The sequence below is a fragment of the Bos javanicus genome, chromosome 5 (genome assembly GCF_032452875.1).
Source record: "Bos javanicus breed banteng chromosome 5, ARS-OSU_banteng_1.0, whole genome shotgun sequence".
Taxonomy (NCBI): domain Eukaryota; kingdom Metazoa; phylum Chordata; class Mammalia; order Artiodactyla; family Bovidae; genus Bos; species Bos javanicus.
Window position 1 is genome coordinate 17,200,632 of NC_083872.1, and position 16,265 is coordinate 17,216,896.

At 38.5% G+C, this 16,265-nt stretch overlaps 1 pseudogene; it reads right to left on the reverse strand.

Annotated features, from left to right (window-relative positions):
• Positions 1-13,389: 13,389 nt before the first annotated feature.
• Positions 13,390-14,178, reverse strand: LOC133248802 (small ribosomal subunit protein eS6-like; annotated as a pseudogene).
• Positions 14,179-16,265: the final 2,087 nt, after the last annotated feature.

The following is a 16,265-nucleotide window of genomic DNA, read 5'->3' on the forward strand; positions in this document are numbered from 1 at the left end:
GAAGACTTGAACTATATTAAATTTTGTAACATTTAATCATGAATCATCATTGGCTCATTTATGTTAAATATTTCTCAAATATGCATCAGTTATTTGATCATCTTTGGTCACTTTGTTACTTATGTTACAGCTTTCTATTAGGATACAAAGACTAGGTCTTGAGGCTGACCCTTTTGCCTTAAATTGGACTGTATGCCTCTTTGTTTATAATAGATCATAAAACAACTTGCAAAATATATTCTTTAAACAAACTAATGAACTTTGCTCTATCAGCATAGACACAATGAAGTGAGGTGTAGGAATGCTGAATTACTTAATGTTTATTAAAGACAATTTGCTATAAATATCTCACACCCTATATGCAACCAAAAAATTATAAATACATATATATTAGACAGAGATTTGTAATATTGTACAGTAGGTGGTGAACAAAGCCATCCCAAAGAAAAAGAAAAGCAAGAAGGTGAAGTGGTTACCTGAGAAGGCTTTATGAATAGTGAAAGAATGAAGAGATACAAAAAGGTAGGGAGAGAGGGAAAGGTACATCCAATTAAACGCAGAGTTTCAAAGAATAGCTAGAAGATATAGGAAGACCTTCTTCAATAAACAGTGCTTAATAATAGAAGAAAATAAAAAGTAAAGACTAGAGAGCTCTTCAGGAAAATTGGAAACATCAAGGGAGCTTTCCACCCAAAGACGGGCACAATAAAGGGTAAAAATGGAAGAGACCTAGTAGATGCTGAAGAGATTAAGAAGAGATGGAAAGAATACATGGAGAACAGTATAAAAAATATCTGAATGAACTGGATTGGTGTGGTGTGACTAACTACAATGGTGTGGTTAGTCACCCAGAGCCAGACATTCTAGAGAATGAAGTCAAGTGGGCCTTAAGAAGCACTGCTGTTAATAAAGCTAGTGGATGCAATGAAATTCTAGCAGAACTATTCAAATCCCTAAAGGATGATGCCATCAAGGTGTTGCATTCATTATGTCAGCAAAGCTGGAAGACCCAGAAGTGGTCACAGGACTGGAAAAGGTCAATCCTCATCCCAATTCCTAAGAAGGGTGATACCAAAGAATGTGCTAACCATTGGACAGTTGCACTGATCTCCCATGCTAGTAAGGTCATACATAAAATCTTGCATGCTAGGCTTTAGCATGATCTGAACCAAGATCTTCCAGATGTTCAAGCTGAGTTTAGAAAAGGAAGAGGAACTAGAGATCAAATTGCCAACATTCGCTGGATTATAGAAAGAGCAAGGGAATTTCAGAAAAACATCTATCTCTGTTTCATCAACTACTATGCAGCCTTTGACTGCATAGATCATGACAAACTGTGGAAAGCACTTAGAGAGATGGGAATACCAGACCATCTTACCTGTGTCCTGAGAAACCTGTATGCAGGTCAGGAGGCAACAGTTACAACCCTATGTGGAGCAACTGATGGTTTCAAGATCAAGAAAAGAGTATGACAGGGTTGTCTGCTATCACCCTGTTTGTTTAACTTATACGCTGAGCACATCATGAGAAATCCTGGGCTGGCTGGGTTGCAAGCCAGAATCAAGGCAGGTGGGAGAAGCATTAACAACCTCAGATATGCAGATGTTACTACTCTAATGGCAGAAAGAAAAAGGAACTAAAGAGTCTTTGGATGAGGGTGAAGGAGAAGAGTAAAAGAGCCGTCTTAAAACTAAATATTAAACAACAACAACAACAACTAAGATCATGGCATTTGGACCCATTATTGCATGGCACATACAAGGGGAAAAGGTGGAAGTTGTGACAAATTTCCTCTACTTGGGCTCCAAAATCACTGCAAATGGTGACTGAACCCATGAAATCAAAAGATGATTGCTTCTTGGCAGGAAAGTGATGACAAATCTAGACAGTGTGTTGAAAAGCTGAGGCATGACTCTGCTGACAAAGGTCTGTATAGACAAGGCTATGGTCTTCCCAGTGGTCACATACTCTTGTGAGAGCTGGACCATAAACAAAGTGGAATGCCAGAGAATTGATGCCTTTGAACTGTGATGCTGGAGAAGACTCTTGAGAGTCCCTTGGACAGCAAGGAGATTCAACTTATAAATCTTAAGGGAGATCAACCCAGACTATTCACTTGAAGGACTGATGCTAAAGCTGAAGCTCCAGTAGTTTGGTCATTTGATGCAAACAGACGAATCATCAGAATAGTCCCTCATGCTGGGAAAGATCAAGGGCAGAAGGAGAAGAGGGTGTCACAGGATGAGATGGCTAGATGACATCACTGATGCAATGAATATGAACTTGAGCAAACCCTGGGAGATAGTGTGGGACAGGGAGGTCTGGCAAACTACAGTCCATGGGGTGGTGAAGAGTTGGACATGACTGGGTGACTGATCAAAAACAAGTATATTAGTTGGATTAAAGATTTACTGAGCATGGTTCTGCCCATCAGAATAAGACCCAATTTCCCCCTCAATCAGTCTCTCCCATCAGGAAGCTTCCAGCAACCTCTTAATCTTCTGCATCCAAGGGAAGACAGACTGAAAGCCACAATCACAGCCTTGTCTATCTCAATGAAACTACAAGCCATGCAGTGTAGGGCCATCCAAGACTGGTGGGTCATGGTGGAGAATTCTGACAAAACCTGGTACACTAGAGAAAGGAATGGCAAAAAACTTCAGTATCCTTGCCTTGAGAACCCCATGAAGACTACGAAGAGGCAAAAATATAGGACATTGAAAGATGAACTCCCCAGGTTTGTTGGTGCCCAATATACTTCTGGAGATCACTGGAGAAATAACTCCAGAACGAATAAAGAGATGGAGCTGAAGCAAAAACACCACCCCGTTGTAGATGTGACTGGTGATGGAAGCAAGGTCCAATGCTGTAAAGAGCAATATTGCATAGGAACCTGGAATGTTAGGTCTATGAATCAAGGCAAATTAGAAGTGATCAAACAGGAGAAGGCAAGAGTGAACATCAACATTTTAGGAATCAGCGAACTAAAATGGACTGGAATGGGTGAATTTAACTCAGATGACCATTATATCAACTACTGTGGGCAAGAATCCCTTAGAAGAAATGAAATAGCCCTCAAAATAGTCAACAAAAGAGTTCTAAATTCAGTACCTGGATTCAATCTCAAATATGACAGAATGATTTGTGTCATTTCCAAGGCAAACCATTCAATATTACAGTAATCAAAATCTATGCTCCAACCAGTAATGCTGAAGAAGCTGAAGTTGAACGATTCTAGGAAGACCTACAAGGCCTTCTAGAACTAACACCCAAAAAAGATGTCCTTTTCATTATAGGGGACTGGAATGCAAAAGTAGGAAGTCAAGAAACACCTGGAGTAACAGGCAAATTTGCCTTTGGAGTACAGAATGAAGCAGGGCAAAGGCTAATAGAGTTTTGCCAAGAGAATGCACTGGCCATAACAAACACCCTCTTCCAACAACACAAGGGAAGACTCTACACATGGACATCACCAGATGGTCAACACCAAAATTGATTATATTCTTTGAAACCAAAGATGGAGAAGCTCTATACAGTCAGCAAAAACAAAACCAGGAGATGACTGAGGCTCAGATCATGAACTCCTTATTGCCAAATTCAGACTTAAAGTGAAGAAAGTGGGGAAAACCACTAGGCCATTTAGGTATGACCTAAATCAAACCCCTTATGATTATACAGTGGAAGTGACAAATAAATTCAAGGGACTATTTGATAGACAGAGTTCCAGAAGAACTATGGATGGAGGTTTGTGAAATTTTTCAGAAGACAGAGATCAAGACCATCCCCAAGAAAAAGAAATATGAAAAAGCAAAATGGGTGTCTGAGAAGGCCTTATAAATAGTTGTGAAAAGAAGATAAGTGAAAAGCAAAGGAGAAAAGGAAAGATATACCCATCTGAATGCAGAGTTCCAAAGAACATCAAGGAGAGGTAAGAAAGCCTTTCTCAGTGACCAATGCAAAGACACAGAGGAAAACAATAGAATGGGAAAGACTAGAGATCTCTTCAGGAAAATTAGAGATACCAAGGGAACATTTCATGCAAAGAAGGGCACAATAAAGGACAGAAATGGTATGGACCTGACAGTAGCAAAAGATATTAAGAAGAGGTGGCAAAAATACATAGAACTATAAAAAATCACAACCCAGAAATCACAATAGTGTGATCACTCACCTAGAGCCAGACATCTGGAATGCAAAGTCAAGTGGGCCTTAGGAAGAATCCCTACAAACAAAGTTAGTGGACGTGATGGAATTCCAGTTGAGATATTTTGTATCCTAAAAGATGATACTGTGAAAATGCTGCACTCAATATGTCAGCAAACTTGGAAAACTCAGCAGCGGCCATAGGACTGGAAAAGGTCGGTTTTCATTCCAATTCCAAAGAAAGGAAATGCCAAAGAATGTTCAAGCTACCGCACAATTGCACTCATCTCACACACTAGCAAAGTAATGCTCAAAATTCTCCAAGCCAGGCTTCAACATTACTTGAACTGTGAACATCCTAATGTTCAAGCTGGATTTAGAAAATGCACAGGAACCAGAGATCAAATTGCCAACATCCACTGGATCATGGAAAAACAAGAGAGTTGCAGAAAAACATCTACTCTACTTTGTTGACTATGCCAAAGCCTTTGAATGTGTGGATCACAAGAAACTGTGCAAAATTCATAAGGAGATGGGAATACCAGACCATGTGACCTGCCTCCTGAGAAATCTGTATGCAGATCAAGAAACAACAGTTGGAACTAGACATGGAACAACAGAATGGTTCCAAATAGGAAAAGGAGTATGTCAAGGCTATATATTATACCCTGCTTATTTAAATTATGCAGAGTATATCATGAGAAACGGTGGGCTGGATGAAGCACAAGCTGGAATCAAGATTGCCGGGAGAAATATCAATAACCTCAGCTATGCAGATAATAGCACATTTATGGCAGAAAGTGAAGAACTAAAAGAGGCTCTTGATGAAGTGAAAGAAGAGAGCTAAAAATTTGGCTTAAAGCTCGAAATTCAGAAAACTAAGATCATGGCATCTGGTCCCATCACTTAATGACAAATAGATGAGGAAACAGTGGAAACAGTAACAGACTTTATTTTGGGGAGCTCCAAAATCATTGCAGATGGTGACTGCAGCCATGAAATTGAAAGACGCTTGCTCCTTGGAAGAAAAGCTATGACCAACCTAGAGAACATATTTAAAAGCAGAGACATTACTTTGCCAACAAAGTCTATCTAGTCAAAGCTATGGTTTTTCCAGTAGTCATGTGTGGATGTGAGAGTCGGATTATAAAGAAAGCTGAGTGCCAAAGAATTGATGCTTTTGTACTAAGGTGTTGGAGAAGACTCTTGAGAGTCCCTTGGACTGCAAGGAGTTCCAACCAGTCCATCCGAAAGGAAATCAGGCCTGAATATTCACTGGAAGGACTGATGCTGAAGCTGAAACTCCAATACTTTGGCCACCTGATGCGAAGAACTGACTCATTGGAAAAGATCCTGATACTGCGAAAGATTGAATGTGGGAGGAGAAGGGGACAACAGAGGATGGGAGGGTTGGATGGCATCACTGACTCAATGGACATGAGCTTCAGTAAACTCTGGGAGTTGGTGATAGATTGGGAGGCCTGGTGTGCTACAGTTCATGGGGTCACAAAGAGTCAGAGTCGACTGAGCGACTGAACTGAACTGAATTGATTTTTGATGCTTTTAAATAAGGAAGAGATAGACCATAATTATGAATATTTCACAAGAAAATAAACTCATCATTATTCACCATAGACTTTCCCACCAAAATATCAATCACATAACAGTGAATTCAGTATTGTATGACAGGAAAAGAGACATTACTTTACCAACAAAGTCTATCCAGTCAAAACTATGGTTTTTCCAGTAGTCATGTATGGTAGACTGCTTCACAGCTTCTCCACTAGATGTTAGTCACTGGTACAAGGTAGAACCCAATTGATTTTATGGAGTTGAACATTGTTTTGTTTTGGGACATGAACCTCTGTACCTCTGTAGAATTCTATACCTCTACCTCTAGGACAATCAAACGAAGAAGCTGAATGCATAGTTTAGAAATCAGGACTTAGGTAAATATTTGAGGTACAAAATAAGTGAAATAAAAGCTATATTTGGGATAATTAGAAAAAAAATGTAACAGTGATCTCAAACTGGTGGTTCTGCAGATGTGTTTTATTTGGTTAATGTAATGTTTAAAAAGTCAACATGTTTAATTTTAGGTATGCTTATATTCTCCAGTTAGGTAGGTTTTCCCACTCATGTGTTGTGCCTTACCATGATTGCCTTCACTAAATTATGTTATCTGCATGTCTACTGAAGTTACTTTTGTTCTTAAGCCTTGCTTAAGATGAAACAACAGGTAGTCTTAGGACTTGTTCTTGTTCAGTCGCTAAGTTGTGCCTGAATCTTTGCAACCCCATGGAAAGCAGCATGCCAGACTTCCCTGTCCTTCACTATCTCTTGGAGTTTGCTCAAGTTCATGTCCATTGAATCAGTAATGCTATCTAAATATTTCATCCTCTGCCACCCTTCTTTTGTCTTCAGTCTTTCCCAGCATCAGGGTCTTTTCCAGTGAGTTGACTCTTACCATCACATGGCCACAGTGTTGGAGTTTCAGCTTCAGCATCAATCCTTTCAATGAATATTCCAGGTTGTTTTCATTTTGGATTGACTGGTTTGATCTCCTCTCAAGTGTTCTCCAGCGCCACAGTTCAAAAGCATCAATTCTTCAGTGCTCAGCCTTCTCTCTGGTCTGACTCTCACATCCATGCATGACTACTGGAAAAACCACAGTTTTGACTATATGACTGTCAGAAAAGTGATATCTTTTCTTTTTTTAAATTTTCTTTTGTTTTATTTTTTTGCTTTATTTTTTTTAACTTTATAATATTGTATTAGTTTTGCCATACATCAACATGAATCCGCCACAGGTATACATGTGTTCCCCATCCCGAACCCTCCTCCCTCCTCCCTCTCCGTACCACCCTTCTGGGTCATCCCAGCGCACCAACCCCAAACATCCAGTATCGTGCATCAAACCTGGACTGGCGACTCGTTTCATGGGGATGATTTGGGAGAATGGCATTGAAACATATATAATATCTTTTCTTTTTAACATGCTGTCTAGGTTTGTCTTGACTTCCCTTCCAAAGAGCAAGGATCTTTCAATTTCAAAGCTGCAGTCACAGTATGCAGTGATTTTGGAGCCCAAGAAAATAAAATTTGTCACTGCTTCCTCTTTCTCCCCTTCTATTTGCCATGAAGCATTGGGAAATCCAAATTATATGCATTTGATTTGTGAACATAACATACTTGAGAACAAATCCTATCAAAATATCATATATATATGTGTGTATTTTATATATATATATACATATATACATATAGGTTGTTTAATTTCACATTAAAATTGACACTTTAATAAATACATTATATTTCTAAGGCTGCTGTAACAAAGTACCACAAACTAAGTGGCTTAAACAACAGAAAATGTTTGCCTCACAATTCTGGAGGCTGGAAATCTTAGACCAGGGTATTTATTGGCAGTTTTGGTGTCTTCTGAGGGCTGTAATAGGGAATCTGTTCCATCCTAGCTTCAGGTGGTTTGCTGGCAATCTTTGATGTTCCTTGGTGTACAGTAGTACAGCTTGATCTCTTCCTTCATCCTCACATGGCTTTTTTTTTTCCCTATGTGTGCTTCTGGGTCCAAATTTCCCCTCCTATAAGATTACCAGTATTATTGCCTTAGGGCCCACTGACCTCATCCTAAGAAATTACATTTTGAAAGGTCTTATTTCCAAAAAATATCACATTATGAGTTACTGATGGTTAGGCCATCAACTTATGAATGTGAAGGTCACACAATTCTTAACTATTGAATTCTAACCATAAGAATGAATTACAATAATAATGTCGTAGGAATGTCAATTTGCTTTAAACATTTCTAAGTGCTTCCTCTATTTTCTATACTTATTTCATGCCTAATCTGTGGTTAAGAATATGTAGATTGGTTCCAGGGCACAAAAGACACTGAGTATAGCACTGCTTACAAAAATAGGAAAAATATTTAAAACTCCAGAAGGATAGAAAGAATAAGTTACAATAAATATATCAGAAAGATATTTGCTTTGATATATTCAGAATACTTATTCTTTTATGAGTATCTTTTCTAGCTGTTGTCTCTAATTTCTGTTAGAAGCAATCATAGTAGCTTGGTGTTCTGTGATTCTTTCCTGTTTTTGAAATCCTGCCTACAGATTTTTACTTTCCCTGCTCAACTAGCCTTAGAGAAATCTTTGCTACATTAGCTTCTGACAAATCACTATTCACTGGAGATGGAAGCCACATTTCTGTTTCTTTGCTTAGCTTCTTCTAATGTAGCTTCATGCCTCTGAATGAGGAGCTGTTAATGGAGATTATTCTGAATTTGGGTCATTTTTCAGAGGTACTTTTTCAAAACTGGTAATATGAGTCACCCTGAAATGCCTTTCAGTCTGGTATAATTTCACTCTAGCAAAAATGTGTTTAAGTGTATGATGTATGCATAGTACTCTATTTTCCTGTTTACCTGTTTTCCTATTAATGACCCCTCTCAATCCAGAATTTTCTCTCCTATGAGGATAACAGAAAAAAAAAAAAAAGATTATAAAAGCACGTAATTTTTCCTTTAACTCAATCTGTCATGACTCAATTCTTCTTTAAAAGCATCTTTATACATAAAGTAATCAATTTTGTGTTTCAGACAAATATATATCTTTCATATAGTTATGGTGATTCAAAATTATTACTTTAAATCTTAAAAGGGCTATTGCAGAAATTATTAAAAATATTTTAGTGCTAAGGAGTAAAGTGTCCTACATAACATTGTAATATTCCAGTATCAAAAATGTAAAGTGACCTATCAGATCCATATTGAAATTTTAAAAAATTAACTAAAAAATAATTACTTGAATTACATCATAAAGTTGTATGAATAGTTGTAATGAGTACTTTCATTATATAAATGGTACAAATACCATTTTATAGGGAAATCTCATGAATATTTTTAAATAGTTACTATGCTAAGTCACTTCAGCCATGTCCGACTCTGTGCAACCCCGTAGACGGCAGCCCACCAGGCTCCCCCGTCCCTGGGATTCTCCAGGCAAGAACACTGGAGTGGGTTGCCATTTCCTTCTCCAAAATAGTTACTATATCATCCATTAATATAGCTTGCCAATATAGCTTGCCATATCAACCAATGGGACCATAAAAGAATAAACTGCTATTTTTTGTTAAAAAAACAAACTTAGTAGTGGTAGATAAATTATAAAAGAATACAAGAGCAGGTATTTTTCATAGTATGTCCAACTGTGCTGTCCCTTTGGCACTTTTGTTTGCAGTTTTGAAAATAACTATTGAATAATGTGATAACGTGATAAAAATAATGCAACCATATACTGTTCATAAATACGTTAAGAAAAAAATTAAAGCAAGTAAAATGCTTTTAATATATTGTAGACTCTGCTAAGAATATGAAATTTGGGACCAGATTGCCTATGTTCAAATCCTGACTTCCAATGATTTGCTTGTTGACTTGGTCAAATTATTTAATGTCTCTCTGTGACTTTAAGTCCTATTGTTTCAACTGTTGATTTTAAAAGAATGTAATTCACAATATAAATTATATCTTTACTTCATCAGTTATCTTCAGTGTATATAAAGTGCCACACAGATAAAAGTCAACTGCTTTTTAAGTCAGGTGGCCTGAAGGTATTAGCATAGAAAAGTGTATCTGTGAACTGAGCACCTACAGATAAGTGATAGAACATCCATTGTTTTGGCTCCCCAGTAATCTTTCTCTTTCTCTCTCTTCTACCCATACATTAGACAGTAATGACAACAGCACCTTCTTCATTACATGATGCAACCATCTTTCATGCAACTGAAGATATCCGACCATCTCCCAACATGAATGTTTTAAAATATAATGTATTAATGGAAAATGTGAAGTATAGTAAGGTCAAAAGATTGGGAAATGGTTGCCATTGAAAAGATCGTTTGTTGCAGTTCCCAAGATAAAAGAGAATAGCAAGCCATGGCCTGGGAAAAAGCCAGGCCATGCTGAGTTGGTCACTAAGCATATGGTAAGGGGGAAACTATGGACAAGAACTTTGTTTTCCTCAGGAAGTAATGGACAAGGATAAATAGGCTTAGAATTGGCTTTCAGGCTTTGATACATAGATGCTGTCCCTAATTGTCTGGTACCTGGTTCTGAGGTGATTAGGGCAGGTTTATAGTAACCAAGAATGTGAAAGCCCAATAAGAAAAGTGATTGGGAGTATGGATTCTGGATGGGTTGGTTAGTATTTGAAAAATCCCCCTGGAAGAGGACGCCTTTCCAAGAAGAGGCGTGACATGGAAGAGTCAGGAAATCAAACCATGGTGATGCATATCAAGTTGTCTAAAACCAGGCCTACTTGACACAGGCTTATAGGGCAAATATTAAAGCATCAAGCTTATCAGATCAGATCAGTCGCTCAGTCGTGTCCAACTCTTTGCGACCCCATGAATCGCAGCACGCCAGGCCTCCCTTCCATCACCAACTCCTGGAGTTCACTCAGACTCAGGTCCATCAAGTCAGTGATGCCATCCAGACATCTCATCCTCTGTCGTACCCTTCTCCTCCTGCCCCAATCCCTCCCAGCATCAGAGTCTTTTCCAATGAGTCAACTCTTCACATGAGGTGGCCAAAGTAATGGAGTTTCAGCTTCAGCATGATTCCTTCCAAAGAAATCCCAGGACTGATCTCCTTCAGAATGGACTGGTTGGATCTCCTTGCAGTCGAAGGGACTCTCAAGTCTTCTCCAACACCACAGTTTCAAAGCATCAATTCTTCGGTGCTCAGCCTTCTTTACAGTCCAACTCTCACATTCATACATGACCACTGGAAAAACCATAGCCTTGACTAGATGAACCTTTGTTGGCAAAGTAATGTCTCTGCTTTTGAATATGCTATCTAGTTGGTCATAACTTTGCTTCCAAGGAGTAAGCGTCTTTTAATTTCATGGCTGCATTCACCATCTGTAGTGATTTTGGAGCCCAGAAAAATAAAGTCTGAGTTTAGCTGACTGTTTCCCCGTCTATTTCCCATGAAGTGGTGGGACCGGATGCCATGATCTTTGTTTTCTGAATGTTGAGCTTTAAGCCAACTTTTTCACTCTCCACTTTCACTTTCATCAAGAGGCTTTTTAGTTCCTCTTCACTTTCTGCCATAAGGGTGGTGTCATCTGCATATCTGAGGTTATTGATATTTCTCCTGGCAATCTTGATTCCAGCTTGTGTTTCTTTCAGTCCAGCGTTTCTCATGATGTACTCTGCACATAAGTTAAATAAGCAGGGTGACAATATACAGCCTTGATGTACTCGTTTTCCTATTTGGAACCAGTCTGTTGTTCCATGTCCAGTTCTAACTGTTGCTTCCTGACCTGCATACAAATTTCTCAAGAGGCAGATCAGGTGTTCTGGTATTCCCATCTCTTTCAGAATTTCCCACAGTTTATTGTGATCCACACAGTCAAAGGCTTTGGCATAGTCAATAAAGCAGAAATACATGTTTTTCTGGAACTCTCTTGCTTTTTCTATGATCCAGTGGATGTTGGCAATTTGATCTCTGGTTCCTCTGCCTTTTCTAAAACCAGCTTGAACATCTGGAAGTTCACGGTTCACATATTGCTGAAGCCTGGCTTGGAGAATTTTGAGCATTACTTTAGTAGCGTGTGAAATGAGTGCAATTGTGCGGTAGTTTGAGCATTCTTTGGCATTGCCTTTCTTTGGGATTGGAATGAAAACTGACCTTTTCCAGTCCTGTGGCCACTGCTGAGTTTTCCAAATGTGCTGGCATATTGAATGCAGCACTTTCACAGCATCATCTTTCAGGATTTGGAATAGCTCAACTGGAATTCCATCACCTCCACTAGCTTTGTTCATAGTGATGCTTTCTAAGGCCCACTTGACTTCACATTCCAGGATGTCTGGTTCTAGGTCAGTGATCACACCATCGTGATTATCTGGGTCATGAAGATCTTTTTGCACAGTTCTTCTGTGTATTCTTGCCATCTCTTCTTAATATCTTCTGCTTCTTTTAGGTCCATACCACTTCTGTCCTTTATCGAGCTCATCTTTGCATGAAATGTTCCTTTGGTATCTCTGATTTTCTTGAAGAGATCCCTAGTCTTTCCCATTCTGTTGTTTTCCTCTATTTCTTTTCATTGATCAAGCTATAGAAGCTAGAAATCCTGTGTACATTGGGTCACAAGATAATCATAATTCTTAACTGTTGTAGTCACACTCACATCTGGATATTCTATAGCCTTAAACTAAGTTGCAAAAAAAAAAAAAAAAAAAGTCACTTCTCCTTATATAACATATTAGGACAATATAGATGTAAAAAGGAATAATGTTCCAGGACAAGTGAATATAAGAGACTGGTTCCAAATATTTCTGCTGTCTTTCTCACCTATTTTATGTCACTTTTCCTTCAACTTGCATTTTTTTGGTCAGAGGTCTTTAGTTAATTGTGTTACACAAACCCACATTCCCAAAGGCCTGAGTTTCAGTAGTATTGCCATTATGGAGTTGAAGATTTTTCACTAACTTTTATGTCTAGATCTGGATGTAGTAAGAGGCACATCCAGTGATTTTGAATTCTAACCATAATTCCAGCTGCCCCATGGTTATTTATTTATTGATATGCCAAAATGATAAGTAATTTAGAATACATATAAAATATGACATTGAGCTAGATGCTAAATATGAAGATTTGCCAAGAATAAACTAGTTCCTCAGAATGGGGTTGGCTATAAATATATAAAAACCTTCTGATTAATGGAAAGGGTAGAGTGATCACAACAACAAGAACAAGGAAAGAACAACAAAGACAATTGGGAAAGAACTGTAATTGAAATATTGTAACACTCAGAATGCACTGAAACTGTGCTCATGCTTAGAGGGTAGCAAGTGAATGTGGCCTTTTGGCTTTGAGATGGTCATGGTGTTCCAGCTTTACTCATAATTGATCATGCTGACTCCAGAGTGGAAAATAGATCAGAAGAGAAACAGTCTGAAAGCACAACACATGTACTCTTATTTATGAAGATCTTCAATATAATTTTCTTGTCTTCAATAAGATCTTCACTCACATTTATACATTCTAGCATGTAGTTTTCGATAAGTATCTTATCAAGCAATGGGGGTATATAGCTACTCATAGAAATGAAAGGATCTGATTGAGTATCATAGTTTATAGGTTCTAACGTCCAGTATTAGTATCTTTTTTTTTTTTTTTTTGATATCTGATCTTATTTATTTGTTACTCTTAGAACATCTCAGTTTTGACTGGACTCAGAAGTAGAAGCTCTCTTCTACAAGAGAGGACAGCCTCTGTCTCTTGGCAATCTGTTCCTGCCATTTTTCTTTGGCCTCTTTCATTCTCTTGGCCAAAAGTTTAGCATATTCTGCAGCCTCTTCTTTGTTTTTCTTAGTACGCTGTTTCTTCAGAGCAATACGCCGGCGTTTGTGCTGCAGAACTCGTGGAGTCACGAGATGCTGAATCTTGGGTGCTTTAGTCCTAGGTTTCTTACTGTCTTTGTTTAGGGGCTTTCGTACAACATATTGGCAGATATCATCTTCTTTAGAGAGACTGAAAAATTTGCGGATTCTCCTAGCTCTTTTTGGACCCAGGCGATGAGGCACTGAAGTATCAGTGAGTCCAGAAATATCCTTCTCCCCTTTTTTCACGATGACCGAATTGAGAACACTCAGATTGGCATCCACAATGCAACCCCATACAGATTTTTATGCTTTCTCTCTCCAGTCCTCCTTGGTCTGTAACAGGAATGTCCCTTACTCAATAGCAGGTGAACTTGGCCATGGGTCAAGACGCCCTGCTTCATGGGGAAACCCTGCTTATTGTTCCCGCCACTGATTCGGGCCACATAACCCTTCCATTCTTCACCCAGAGCATCAGCAACAACTTCTGTGGCCATATGCTTCTCGCAGAAGGTACGAAGTTTTCGTTCATTGTCCACTTCAATGAGCTTCTGGCAGCCAGTTGCTGGGAAAGAGATGTTCAGCTTCATTCTGAAGTGGTTGACAGCCTCCGAGGTGCCACAAAAAAGAGCCACTATTAGTATCTTTGAAGGTTTGGAAGGCAAGAAAAGGAACAAAGACCCCCAACAGTAAGAAGTAACAGTATACAATTTTCTCAAGCCACTCATAGTTGCAAATCACTTGATGTAACAAAGTTCTTTTTCTAGTATATGAGTGTGTACAGATTTTGTAAGCTGTATGTATAGATTCTGTATGATCTCTGGAGCAGGAAATGGCAACCTGCTCCAGTATTGTTGCCTGAAAATTCCATGAACAGAGGAGCCTGGCGGGCTACAATCCATGGGGTCACAGTCAACCACAACTGATCACCCATGTCTCTATTTAATAATATATGCTTCTGGTGTTTAGTCGCTCAGTCGTGTCTGACTCTTTGCGACACTGTGGACTGTTTCCTGCCAACTCCTCTGTCCATGGGATATTCCAGGCAAGAATAATGGAGTGGGTTGCCATTTCCTTCTCTAATAATACTATGTAATTAGTAGTAAAAGCTACCATGCATTGAAATGATATGGGATTAGCTATGTTTATTACATTACTTAATTTTCAAAGCAAGTTAATATTTCAGATGCTTTTCCAAAAGAGAAATGTGCGAAGTTTCTGAGACTGGAAGATCTAGAGAAGAACATTAGCTATTTTAAAATTATGTTTGGATCCTATGTTAATCTCAGTGCCTGTGAATTAGTGAAAAACATTTTTCTCCCTCGTTGCCATGTTAGTGCTTTCTGAATTCTAACCCCAAGTGCCTCAGACAACAAGACAACTCACTTTTTCTACCATTACTGTTTTATGATATATATGGTGGCCAAAGGCAGGGCCGGCATTGTGAAACTGACACTAGTTATACAATGCTATGTCTCATCCTGACTTCAGAGTCTTGAGTTTGTTCCATTATAAACCTCTGAGATCAGGAAAAAGTTCCTCCTCAATATTTTGCTAGAAATCCAGGGATCCCCTGGGGTTTTACATATGTCTTAAGAAGTAGAGGGAAGGCAAAATCTATAGTTGTCACGTGATTACTGAGCAAGATTCTGTTGAACTGGTGGGCATCCCTTATTGCTGCTGGTCAGTCAGAGTTGTGACTTTGGTAGCAAAAGGGATGGAATTTCACTTTGAGGTATGTGGCATGATAAACTGGCTGATAGCTGAACTAAAGAATTGAAGGATGAAAGCTCATAGTCAGGTAAAGACCTCTACCTAATGTAACTCCTCAAAATATTTAGTTATTCAGAGTGGTACCTCTCTTGGTCTACTTAACCACTACTTTATAGGAATCCCCACACCACATACCCTTTGCCACTCTTCTAGACTCAAGTCTTCACATTGTAGAGCCCAATTCATAAGCTGCCATGGATACTTTTCCTCTCATTTGGCCACTTATTCTTTATCCATCTATATCTATAAAGACCTTCTATTTTTCCACTATAGATTTTTAGGCAATATAATAAAAGTTGATTAAAAATTGACAAGTCAACCAACAAACAAACATTTAAATTTTTTTTTCAAACATAAGGAATAGTCGTTTTCAGATACATTCTGCAGGTAAGGCAGGTATATAGCAGTGCTGCTATGAAAATTTGAATCATTCCATAGCAGCAAGAAAAAATTTAAAAAATAAAAATACTGATTTTCACATTAGAATATATAATGTCCTGCAATAAATGCCTAGAATTCACTGATTCAGTCCTTCTAAGCTCTACATCTCCACATTTGGCTCTCAAATTATTCTCAGGAAAAAAATAGAGGTAAAATCAAGGAAAGGAGAGAGAAGGAAGAGAGACATAGCAGGAGTCTGTGACCTCAGCAAAATGTAATACATTACATTATGTATGGGCACAGTTGAGCTAATTCCAACAGATTTTAGGTCTTCTCATCCCTGCAAAGAACACTAGCCTATACTTAGCAGGTACATAAATGCTACAATAAAACATTTATGACCAAGTCCAGCTTAATCTCTAATCATGTATATTTATTTCAAATGTATTTCAATATGGGGTTTCTCTGGTAGCTCAGATGGTAAAGAATCCATCTGCATTGAAGGAGATCTGGGTTTGATCCCTGGGTAGGAAGATCCCCTGGAAAAGGGATTGGCTACC